This window comes from Eubalaena glacialis, chromosome 15 (genome assembly GCF_028564815.1).
Source record: "Eubalaena glacialis isolate mEubGla1 chromosome 15, mEubGla1.1.hap2.+ XY, whole genome shotgun sequence".
NCBI lineage: Eukaryota > Metazoa > Chordata > Mammalia > Artiodactyla > Balaenidae > Eubalaena > Eubalaena glacialis.
In genome coordinates, this window is record NC_083730.1 from 86,797,856 (window position 1) to 86,808,696 (window position 10,841).

The following is a 10,841-nucleotide window of genomic DNA, read 5'->3' on the forward strand; positions in this document are numbered from 1 at the left end:
GTGGAGTCTCTAATTGCCTCTGGGCGTGTGCTGGATTGACGGATCCGGGGCCAGGAAAGGTGAAGGGCCTCTACTGCTGTCTCTCTGGGGCTTGTATTGCTGCCCCAGGGCCCTTGCTGACCCGGCAGAGCAGAAAACTCCTTGAAGTGTTTCTTGAAGGCCCACAACCCCTTCAGTTACGAACACCAGCAGGACATGCTGAACAAGGCCTCCAGGAAGGCCCAATGATGAAACAATTGCTGCACCCCCTGTCCAAGGCTACAGAGTTGGGTGAGCCCAGGCCTGGCTGCCTCGGGAAGGTGGGGGGCACCTGCCGCCTCCCTTGGCCCTGAGGGTCAATCATGTCACGCCCCCATCAAAACCCTCCCGTGCTCTCCACCCTTTGCAGAGTCAGTCACACACCTCCCGAGAAGCCACACAATCTGTCCCTGTCCTCCTCCTCCTTCACCTTCTCCATGTTCTGTCCCACTGCCCATTTCCTGCTTGGCCAACGTCCAAGCTTCTGCCTGCTTCCTGGTCTTGATACCTGCTATTCCGTTGCCTGGGTCAGTCTTTTCCACCCGCTATTTTTTTTGTCTTTTAAAGAGCTGAAATTCACATAACATGCAATTAACCTTTTTTGGGGGGGTGGGGGGCGGGTCCACACCAAGGCATGCAGGATCTTAGGTCCCCAACCAGGGATTGAACTCGTGCCCTCTACAGTGGAAGCGAGGAGTCCTAACCACTGGACTGCCACGGAATTCCCCACAATTAACCATTATAAAGCGTGCAAATTCATTGGTGTTACTGTATTCACAATGTAATTATCACCCGGTCTCGGGAGTTTCAAAACTTTCTCATCATCCCATAAAATCACCTTTCACCCAATGAAGCAGTCACTGCCCATTCTTCCCGCTCCTGTGCCCTGGTAACCTCGAACCTGCTTTCTGTCTAGCGATTTGCTTATTCTGAGTATATCATATAAAAGTAATCATACTTTTATACTTCTGTGACTGTCTTCTTTCATTAGTGTAATGTTTTCAACATTCATCCACATTGTGGCCTGTGTCAGTGCTTCATTCCTTTTTATGGCTGAATAATAGTCCACTGTCTGCATACACCACAGTTGGTTCATTCTTCTGTTAGTAGATGGACACTTGGGTTGTTTCCACATTTTGGTGATTGTAAGTAGAGCTGTTATAAACATTCATGGACAAGTTTCTGTGTGGACACCCATCCATTTTCATTTCTTTGGGGTCTGTACCTAGGAGTGGGATTGCTGGGTCACATGGTAGCTCCATGGTCAACTTTTTGAGGAACCACCAGACTCATTCTTTGCCCCAGACATCCGGGGCTGGCCCTTCCTCCTCACTCAGCCCTCAGCTCAGACGTGACCTCCTCAGATCACCCCAGCTCAAATAGCGCCCCTCTCCCAAATCACTCTTGTCTTTTCACCATTTGGGGTTCATGATCCATCAGAATGTAGGCGATCCCGTACCTCTTATTTTCCGTGGTGACCCGCAGCCCCACACAGTGCCCGGCACTCGATAAATAATAATCAGTTGTTGCTCAACAAGGCATTTGACCAACAGTCTTGTAAGGTGGACGAGACAGAGAATGTAGGTCAGGTAAATGTAAAGTTAGGGAAATCCTCTGCTACATAATGAATACTGGTCCATGGAGGTTTGGCACTCTGTTGAGGTGATAGACCTCATGGCTCTGTTCTTTGATCTGTGTATAATCAGTCACTGTGTAAAGATTTAAAAGGCATGTTTTCTTAAAAAAAAAAAAAATAATAATAATAATCAGTCATTGCTGAATGACTGATCTCAGGTTGTCAAAGGTGAGGAGCTGCAGCAAGGTGAGGCATGTCACTGTCATTTTAAGTCTGTTGGGACCTCCCAGGGTGACTCAGCTCTTTTAGTGGGCTACTTCCTCCTGCCCCGAGGGACAAACTAAAAGCAGTGGAAGGAAGTCACTGCTGATGTTCTGTTTCTCCATCCCTCCTTGTTGGTGACTCAACACAGACATGTCTTCAGCAAGCCGCAACTCGTTGGGCTGGAACAAGTAACCCTCAGTGACTAATTGCAAAGGGAAAAAAAAGACAAAGGTGGAAAAGAATATGGGTGGGAAATTGGTCATATCTATAATCTTAAAGTCAGCCTGGTGAAATGGTTAAGGGCTCCAGCTGGGGGTTCAGGCCGCCAGGGTTCAAATCCCAGCTTTGTAAATTTCTGCAGGTTATTTAATCTCACTTTTCTTTTTTTGAAAAATAGGGTTAATAGTAGTAGCTGCCTCATAGGCTTGTTGTGAGGATTAAAAGAGTTAATATTATATAAAGTGCTTAGAAAGCGCTTGTTGTGTTGAAAATGCTTTATACTAGAATAGTCATCATCACTATCCTCCATCTCAGTACTGATATCTGCAGCTGGGCATTCAGATGAAAGGAGATAATAAATGGGCTTTTAAAAAGTTAAAGGGGGGGACTTCCCTGGTGGCACAGTGGCGAAGACTCCCAATGCAGGGGGCCCGGGTTCGATCCCTGGTCAGGGAACTAGATCCCACATGTCGCAACTAAGAGTTTGCATGCCGCAACTAAGGAGCCTGCCTGCCACAACTAAGACCCAGTGCAACCAAATAAATAAATAAATATAAAATAAAATAAAATAAACCTATTCTTATCCTCTTAAAAAAAAAAAAAGTTAAAGGGGGACTTCCCTGGCAGTCCAGTGGTTAGGACTCAGTGCTTCCACGGCAGGGGGCATGGGTTCAATCCCTGGTTGGGGAACTAAGATCCTGCATGCCGCACAGTGTGGCAAAAAAAAAAAAAAAAAGTTAAAGGAAAATTATGAGTATACTTAATGCCTCTGGGCAGTAAAATTTTAAATAGTTAAAATGACCAATTTTATGTTATGTGTATTGTACCACAATTTTAAAAAGTAAATGTAAATAACCTCTTTCTGAGCCACCTGCCAAAAAAAAAAAAAAGGTAAGGAATTTCTCCGTATTATTATTTGAAATTATGATAGTTCTCCTACCTGGCGCCAGAAATAACAACCTCAGCAGAAATGGCTGTTTGGGTGCTGCATTCCAGAGTCCCTGCTCTGTGGAATTTTCTAGAATTTCAGGCCCTGGAGGAGGGCAGGATTACAGAGTGGATGGAACTGCCCTCAGTAGACGCTCAGGTCTGGGAGAGCTTCTCGGCTGGACGCACCGGCTGGCTGCACCGGCTGGCTGTCGGGCTTTTCAACTTCTGTTTTCAGTAAATAGAAGTCAGAACAGCTGCTTTCCATCTTGTCCCAGGAAGTCTTCCGGGGCCCCTTTGGCGCTTGTCACCGGAGGGTCGGGTTAGTTTGTTCTGAGTGTTCCATCCCCCCACCCCCGGGGAAAACGTACACGCAATCATAAAACAAACACACGTGTGCCCACCGCTCAGAACCGACCATCGTTAACCTTTTCTTCTATGTGCTTTGAATCTGCTTTTATGCTTAACAAAAGAGTAAAGCATTGCATGTTTGTGTCCCTCTGTCTCCAATCACCAGAGACAAACTCCAGCATGAATGGAGCCTGTAGCCTCCCAGTCTACTAATAAACTTTGCACACATATTTATAGATCCAAGAAATAGATTTCACATTGTTTTGTGTGTATTAATTAGCACAAACAATCATAATATCTATTGATATCTTTCTGCAGTGTGCTTTTTTTTTTTGCTTGTTTTTATGTTTTGAGATCTTTCCAAGTTAACATGTATGGATTCAATTTATGCCTTTTCCTCCCACATAATATTCCACCATATGTCCTGTACCATAATTTTTACAACCAAATTAAAGACGTATCAGTTGTCTCTAGTGTTTGCAAATGTGAACCAGGTGGCTACAAACGTCCTTGGGCTAATTGTTTTTCAAATTGCCTGAGGCATGACTAGGTCATGAAATCAAATTTTTCTTAAATAATATAGGATAGAATAATTTGTAATGAATACTATTCCTCGGTGAGGCTTGTGTTTTGTGTGCACGTGTACTTGGTAGGGAGGTAAAAGGGCTTTTCTTACTAAGGATTGCAGTGAAAGCAAAGTTTAAAAAACATTCCTCTCCCAGCGATTCTACCCAAGAGAAATGCAATGTATAGCCACACAAAAACATGTACACAGATGTTCACAGAAGCTCTATTCACAACAGCCGAAAGGTGGAAACAACCCAAATGTCCATCAACAGATGAATGGAAAAACAAAATGGGATCTAGCCATAAAATAGAATATTATTCCACCATAATAAAGAATAAAGTACTGACACATGTTCCAACATAGATGAAGCTTGAAAACATGCTGCTAAATGAAAGAGGCCAGACACAAAAGGCCACATACTGTCTGATTCCATTAATATGAAATGTCCAGAATAGACAAATCCACAGAGATGGAAGGCAGATTAGTGGTTGCCAAGGGCTGGGGGTTGGAATGCAGAGTAACTGCTTAATAGGTACGGATTTCCTTTCGGGGTGATGAAAATGTTCTGGAACCAGATAGTGATGATAGTTTCACAACATTGCAAATTTACTAAAAGCCACTGAATTCTATGCTTTAAAATGGTTTAAATGATGGATTTTTTGTTATGTGAATTTGACTTCAATTTTTTTAAAAAAGGAAAGCCACTCCTGCAAGGCATACTAAGAGCAGAACTGTGGGACGTAGAGTTTGCTCTTTTCAACTTTTTTACTAGACGTGGCAAATTGCTCTCCAAAGCAGTTGCCGCAATTTGCACTCTTACCACAGTGAATGAGCGCTTCTGTCTCTTCACATCCACACCAACGCCTCATACCCAAGAGAAGAATAAGAGAGAGAATAACTCAGAGTTGAATTGTGGGTATAAACCAGAGGTCACAATCTAGAGGCCCAAGGACTTGTTTGGCTTGTTTGTATTTTTTAAAGTTTGAATTAGATACCTACAGTTAAAGTTGACAGATCACAAAATGTGGTTTGCCCGCTTCCTTTGAAACATTGGAAGACCTGGCCCCATTTCATACACATTTCCTTGTGGTGACAGCGGCAGAGGTGAGCAGCAGGTGCCCTCTTTAAAGGAGGAACGAGGTCTTCATTTCACCACAGTCCCCACTGCTCCCTAAAGTCTTACAGCTGGTCCCACTTACTGCTTACGTTTCCCCTCTGGCCCATGTACTCCTTTGAATGCATGCAGCCTGGTGTAAAGTTTTGAGCTCCATCTGGGGGCTCACCCTCACAGCTTGTGCAGGCCACAACCTGCAAAACTGTACCAGGACAGCCCTGATGAAGAGGAGGAGGAGAGATGATTTCCAAGCCCATCAGCTGTGGATGTTTCCTGAGATAGGCGAGGTCTCAGCCAGACATGGGAAGAAAAGCAAACTTGGGAGCTTGAGGGGAAGGTGGGGTCAGAGCCCTGGGATAGCCACCATGCAGGGGATAGGGGAACAGGCCGTGGAGGGGCCGTCATTCCAGCATCCACGTGAGGATTCTCGGCCTCAAAGAGGCCGCCGTCAGCATCCTCTCCAGCTCTGCATCCAATGAGCAATCTCTCGAGTTCCTGCGTTTCTGTCCTTGGAGCTGTCGGCTCTGACCATGACGCCAAATCAGATTAACAGCCTTCTCCCAACACACACAGGCTCTGGGTCAGAGTCTGCGGAGACCAGCCGCTTGGAAGAACCCATCTGCTGCCTAATGCACTCAATTCTGCTTCAGGGGCCAGCTTGGAAGAGGGAGGGGGCAGCGGGAGGGGAGGGGGTGACCTGCAGCAGGTGGCTCTGGTGGTGAGAAATGCCCAGGGTGAAGAGCTGGGGTGGCGGGTGCTGGTTATAGAATTCTCCGTGTTTTTTAAATATTTAAAAAAAAAAAAAAAACAGCCCCTTCCCCCAGATGCCGAAGATGCAGCTGTGGAGAGAGGCTTCCCTAGACCCCGCCTCCAGTGCGACAACTACCTAGGACCAGCTCCATAATTTGCAGGGCCCGGAGCAAAGTGAAAATGCAGGACCACTTGTTCAACAATTAAGAATTTCCAGACGGCGGCCACAGAGCTTTAAACCAAGCGCGGGACCCTACTGTGCCCTACTGTGCCTGGAGTCCCCGTGGGACTGTCTGGGTCGCACCGCCGTGAAGCCAGCACTGCCTCTAACCCTCTCACCACCCCCAGATCCTCACAACCCAAGTGTCCATCAATGGATGAATGAATTAACAGAATGGGGTCCATCCATACAATGGAATAGTACCCAGACATAAAAAGGAATGAAGCACTAACACAGGCTACAATGTGGATGAACCTTGAAAACATGACGCTAAGTGAAAGAAGCCAGACTCAAAAGGCCACATAGCCTATGATTCCATTTATAGGAAATGCCCAGAACAGGCAAATTTATAGAGCCAGAAAGTAGACTGGTGGTTGCCAGGGGCTGGGGGAGGGGGGAATGGAGGGTGACTGATAATGGGGACAGGGTTTTGGGAGGGGGTGATAAAATGTCCTGGAAAGAGATAATGGTGACAGTTGTACCACACTGTGAATGTACTAAATGTCGTTAGTGGTAAATGTTATGTATATTTTATCACAGTAAAAACAATTTTAAAAACCTGTCTTTAAATGCAATGTGGTACCCTGAATTGGATCTTGGAACAGAAAAAGGACATAGTGGGAAAACTGGTGAAATCCAAAAAAAGCTTGGCATTTCATTGCCAGTGCTGTGCCAGTGTAGGTTTCTTAGCCGTGACAAATGTATCATGAACACGTGAGATGTTAACATAAGACAAGCTGGGTGAGGGTATACAGCAACGCCCTCTACCATCATTGCAACTTTTCTGTAAATCTAAAATGATTCCAAAATGAAACATGTATTTTCAAAAATCATATATGCCTTCTAAAAAGGGTCTTGCTTGGTCTCCAGAAGGTTCTTTTGTCTGCCTAGGGCCCACTTTGCAATTTAGGGAGCTGGAGCTGACTCTTTGGCATGGGAGAGGGAGAAGAATCTGGAGCTCCCAGCTGGGAGGGGAGGGATGAGGCAAAGAGAGGGACAGGTAGGAGGGGTGAGGGAGGCACCTGGGCTGGAACGGGGTTGGGCTGGGGGTCCCCCATGACAAGTGGAACCGCTTTGCTGGGGAAGCTCCAAGGACTTTGGAGAACAGGAATGTCCAACACAGAGGCTGCAAATGGATGATCCACAGGCTGAAGACTAGAGATGTGTTATATTTACCCTTACTTTTGTAAAAATAATTGAGCCAATCTATAAAAAGCAGTCAATCTCACATTAAAATTGGAAATTTCCAACTTCTCTGGAAACATCTGAAGATCTGCTAACTCAAGGCCACCTTCCTGCATGGCCCCAAAGGGCTGGAGCCGAGTCCCAGGCATCCCCTTGAAGCGGGTGTGAGCTCTCCCACTTGCCACGGTCCCCACCAGCCCCTGTTGTCACCAGCTACTGACACCGAGCCTCGGTTGCCATTTATCCTCAAGCTTGCACCATATTCTACTTCTAACGGAACAGATTTTCTCTGCACCGTGTCAAAAGTGGAAAAGAGGGCTTCCTTGGTGGCGCAGTGGTTAAGAATCCGCCTGCCAATGCAGGGGACACGGGTTCGAGCCCTGGTCCGGGAAGATCCACATGCTGTGGAGCAACTAAGCCCGTGCGCCACAACTACTGAGCCTGCGCTCTAGAGCCTGCGAGCCACAACTACTGAAGCCCGTGTGCCACAACTACTGAAGCCCGCGTGCCTAGAGCCCGTGCTCCGCAACAAGAGAAGCCACCTCAATGAGAAGCCCGTGCACCGCAACGGAGAGTAGCCCCCACTCGCCGCAACTAGAGAAAGCCCGCGCACAGCAACGAAGACCCAACGCAGCCAAAAATAAATAAATAAAATAAATAAATTTATTAAAAAAAAAGTGGAAAAGAGAAACCAAGATATTGTCTGACTTTTCTTACACCTGGCTGGCTTCACTTGCCTATGATATCTACCTGGTTCCTAGAGGCACTTTTTTTTTTAACATCTTTATTGGAGTATAATTGCTTTACAATGGTGTGTTAGTTTCTGCTTTATAACAAAGTGAATCAGTTATACATATACATATGTTCCCATATCTCTTCCCTCTTGCGTCTCCCTCCCTCCCACCCTCCCTATCCCACCCCTCTAGGTGGTCACCCTAGAGGCACTTATGTTCGAGAACTCAAGTCTAATGTTTGACCTGCAGCCTTTGCTGCAATGTCAACATACCCTCCCCAACCCATGCCCTTAAATCTTCACTCTCACGGGTGTTCTGTGGTTGGGATCAAACACACACACTAATTCTTGGGTGTGAATCCTGGTTCTACCCCTTACTAGCTGGGTGGTCTTGGCCAAGTCACTTAACTGCTCTGTGCCTCAGTTTCTCCATCTGTAAAATGGGCATGACATTGTACCTACCTTTCAGGGGTTTTATGAGGATTAGGTGACGTAGCTCATGCAAAGCATGTAGACCTGTGCCTGGAACAGAACAAAAGAGGCAGAGAAAATTTCAGGGGGTGACAAGTGCTGTGATGAACAGATCAGGGTGACTAGGGGAAACCCCACATTCAGTACTTGTTGAGGAGGAGGGGACATGTGAGCTGAAAGAGGAATGAGAAGGAACCAGCTGGGAACCGAGGGGAAGGAACAGTGTGTCAGGCAGAAGGAACAGTCAGTGTAAAGTTTCAGAGGCAAGAATGAGCTTGGCTTGCTCAAGGACCAGAAGGAAGAAGGGCAGTGTGGCTGGAGCAGAGCAACTGAGGGTCAAATTTAAGGCTGAAAGGCAGGCAGAGGCCTTGCAGCCACGGGACGCCGGGGGAGGGTTCTCAGCAGGCAGAGGCCAGAATCTGACTGACGAAGGGGCGAGTGAACCTGGCAGCAGCAGGCCAGTCCAGCCCGGAGCCTCTACTTCCAGTTCCACGATCCCCATCACAACCAGCCTGACCCAAGCCTGGCTGTCCTTGCCCTCCGAGCATCGAATCCCCCCACCCTCCAAAATAAACAGGAAGTCTTGAGGTGGCCAGGGCAGTGGCCCCCGGGTAGGGGCAGAGCAAGGGATGCAAAGCCACTCGGATGAAAGGCTGCAGGGTCCCCCGCAAGAGAGATCCACGTCAAATCCCTGGAACCCGTGAGTGTGACCTTACTTGGAAAAAGGGTCTTTGCAGATATGATTCAGAATCTCAAGATGAGATCATTCTGGATTATCCACATGGGCTCAAAATGCAATGACAGATGTCCTTATAAGAGAAAGGCAGAGAGAGATTTAAGACACACAGGGAAGAAGCCCATGTGAAGACGGAGGCAGAGACGGGAGGGATGCGGCCACAAGCAAGGAACACCTGGAGCCACCAGAAGCTGGAAGAGGCCAGGAAGGAATCTCCCCTAGAGCCTTTGGAGGGAGCGCGGCCCTGCCGACACCTCGATGTCAGACTTCCAGCCTCCAGAACTGGGAGAGAATACGTTTCCGTTGTTTTAAGGCACCCAGTTTGTGGTCATTTGTTATAGCGGCTGCAGGAAACCAATACTCCTCCTCCAAGCCCCCCCCGCCCCGCTCCCCCGCCCCAGGCAGGAGGTTCAATCTTTCCTTCCATCCTTGCGACACATCATCCCCCTTTCCAGATGAGAACACTGAGGCCCAGAGAGGGGACGATAAATGGGGAAGCCCCTTACAGCTGTCTCAACTTTCCTCCTGCCTGAATTGAACTCACCTATGCATCTTGTTGGGTTTTTCACAGCATTTTAAAATTTGTATTTATTTTTATTATGGAATGGTAAGCACAGAAAGAGTCCAGATAACAATGCCCCGCAACATTTTCGTTCCCTACTCTTGGGGGTTTAGCTGTGGAGTCTTGGCGGTGTGGCATAGGGTAAATTAACCTCTCTGAGCTTTGGATTCCTCAACTTTAAAATGGGGAGAGGGACTTCCCTGGTGGTCCAGTGGTTAGGACTCCGCGCTTCCACTGCAGGGGGTACGGGTTCGATCCCTGGTCGGGGAACAAAGATCCTGCATGCCACACGACACGGCCTAAATAAATAAATAAATAAAAAGTTTTAAATGGGGAGAGAACTGGTTGTTGTGAGGATTAAATGAGAATGGATGATAAGCACCTGGTGTCTCTCCGATTCCACCTGAAACCCCAGCCTGGGCCCGAGCAGGTTCTTGCTGTGGGACCCAGTTCTCAGGCTCATGATGGCTTCTTCAGGCGGGGAGCCAGAGGTTCCTGGATAAATAAGATGCTCCAGGCAGGCCCAAGCCCCTGAGGGCAAGCAGGGGACCCAGCTGGCAACAGTCTGGGTCTCAGGCCTTGGTTTAATTGGCAGGAAAACGGGTACACGGCAGACATGGAGCTGGTATATGCAGTGTGACTGTACCAGTAGTTAAAATACTGAAATACTTCTCTACCAGTTGGTAAAAGCCACTGCCCAGCCCCCCCCTCCTGGGACCCCAGACTTCCACACAATCCAGCAAGTAAGAACCACCACCAGGAGGTCTTCCTGTGTCCCGTCCTAAGCCTCTCTTCTGATTGAGCTGTTCTGCTGGGTAATATTTCTCGGCGCCATGGGCTGGTGGGCGTGGGGCGCCCCGTCCCTGATGGAAAAAAACAGGTGGCATTTGCTGGGTCTCGGCTTTCCCAGGAGGTACAGAAGCCCCAGGGATTTAGAGGAGACAGGTCTCTGTTATCCCGCACAAGACCCATGCAGGCAGACAGACAGACATGGATGTCTGCGCTGGGGTCCTGGGGACGTGAAGGGGCTCCTGGACACTGGCCGGAGGCCCCAGACCACCCAAAGTCTCCCCACAACTACGCCAGGCAGGGCCGGGGGAGAGTTAGTGGATGGAGAAACCTAACCAGGCGATGAGGCAGACGGCCC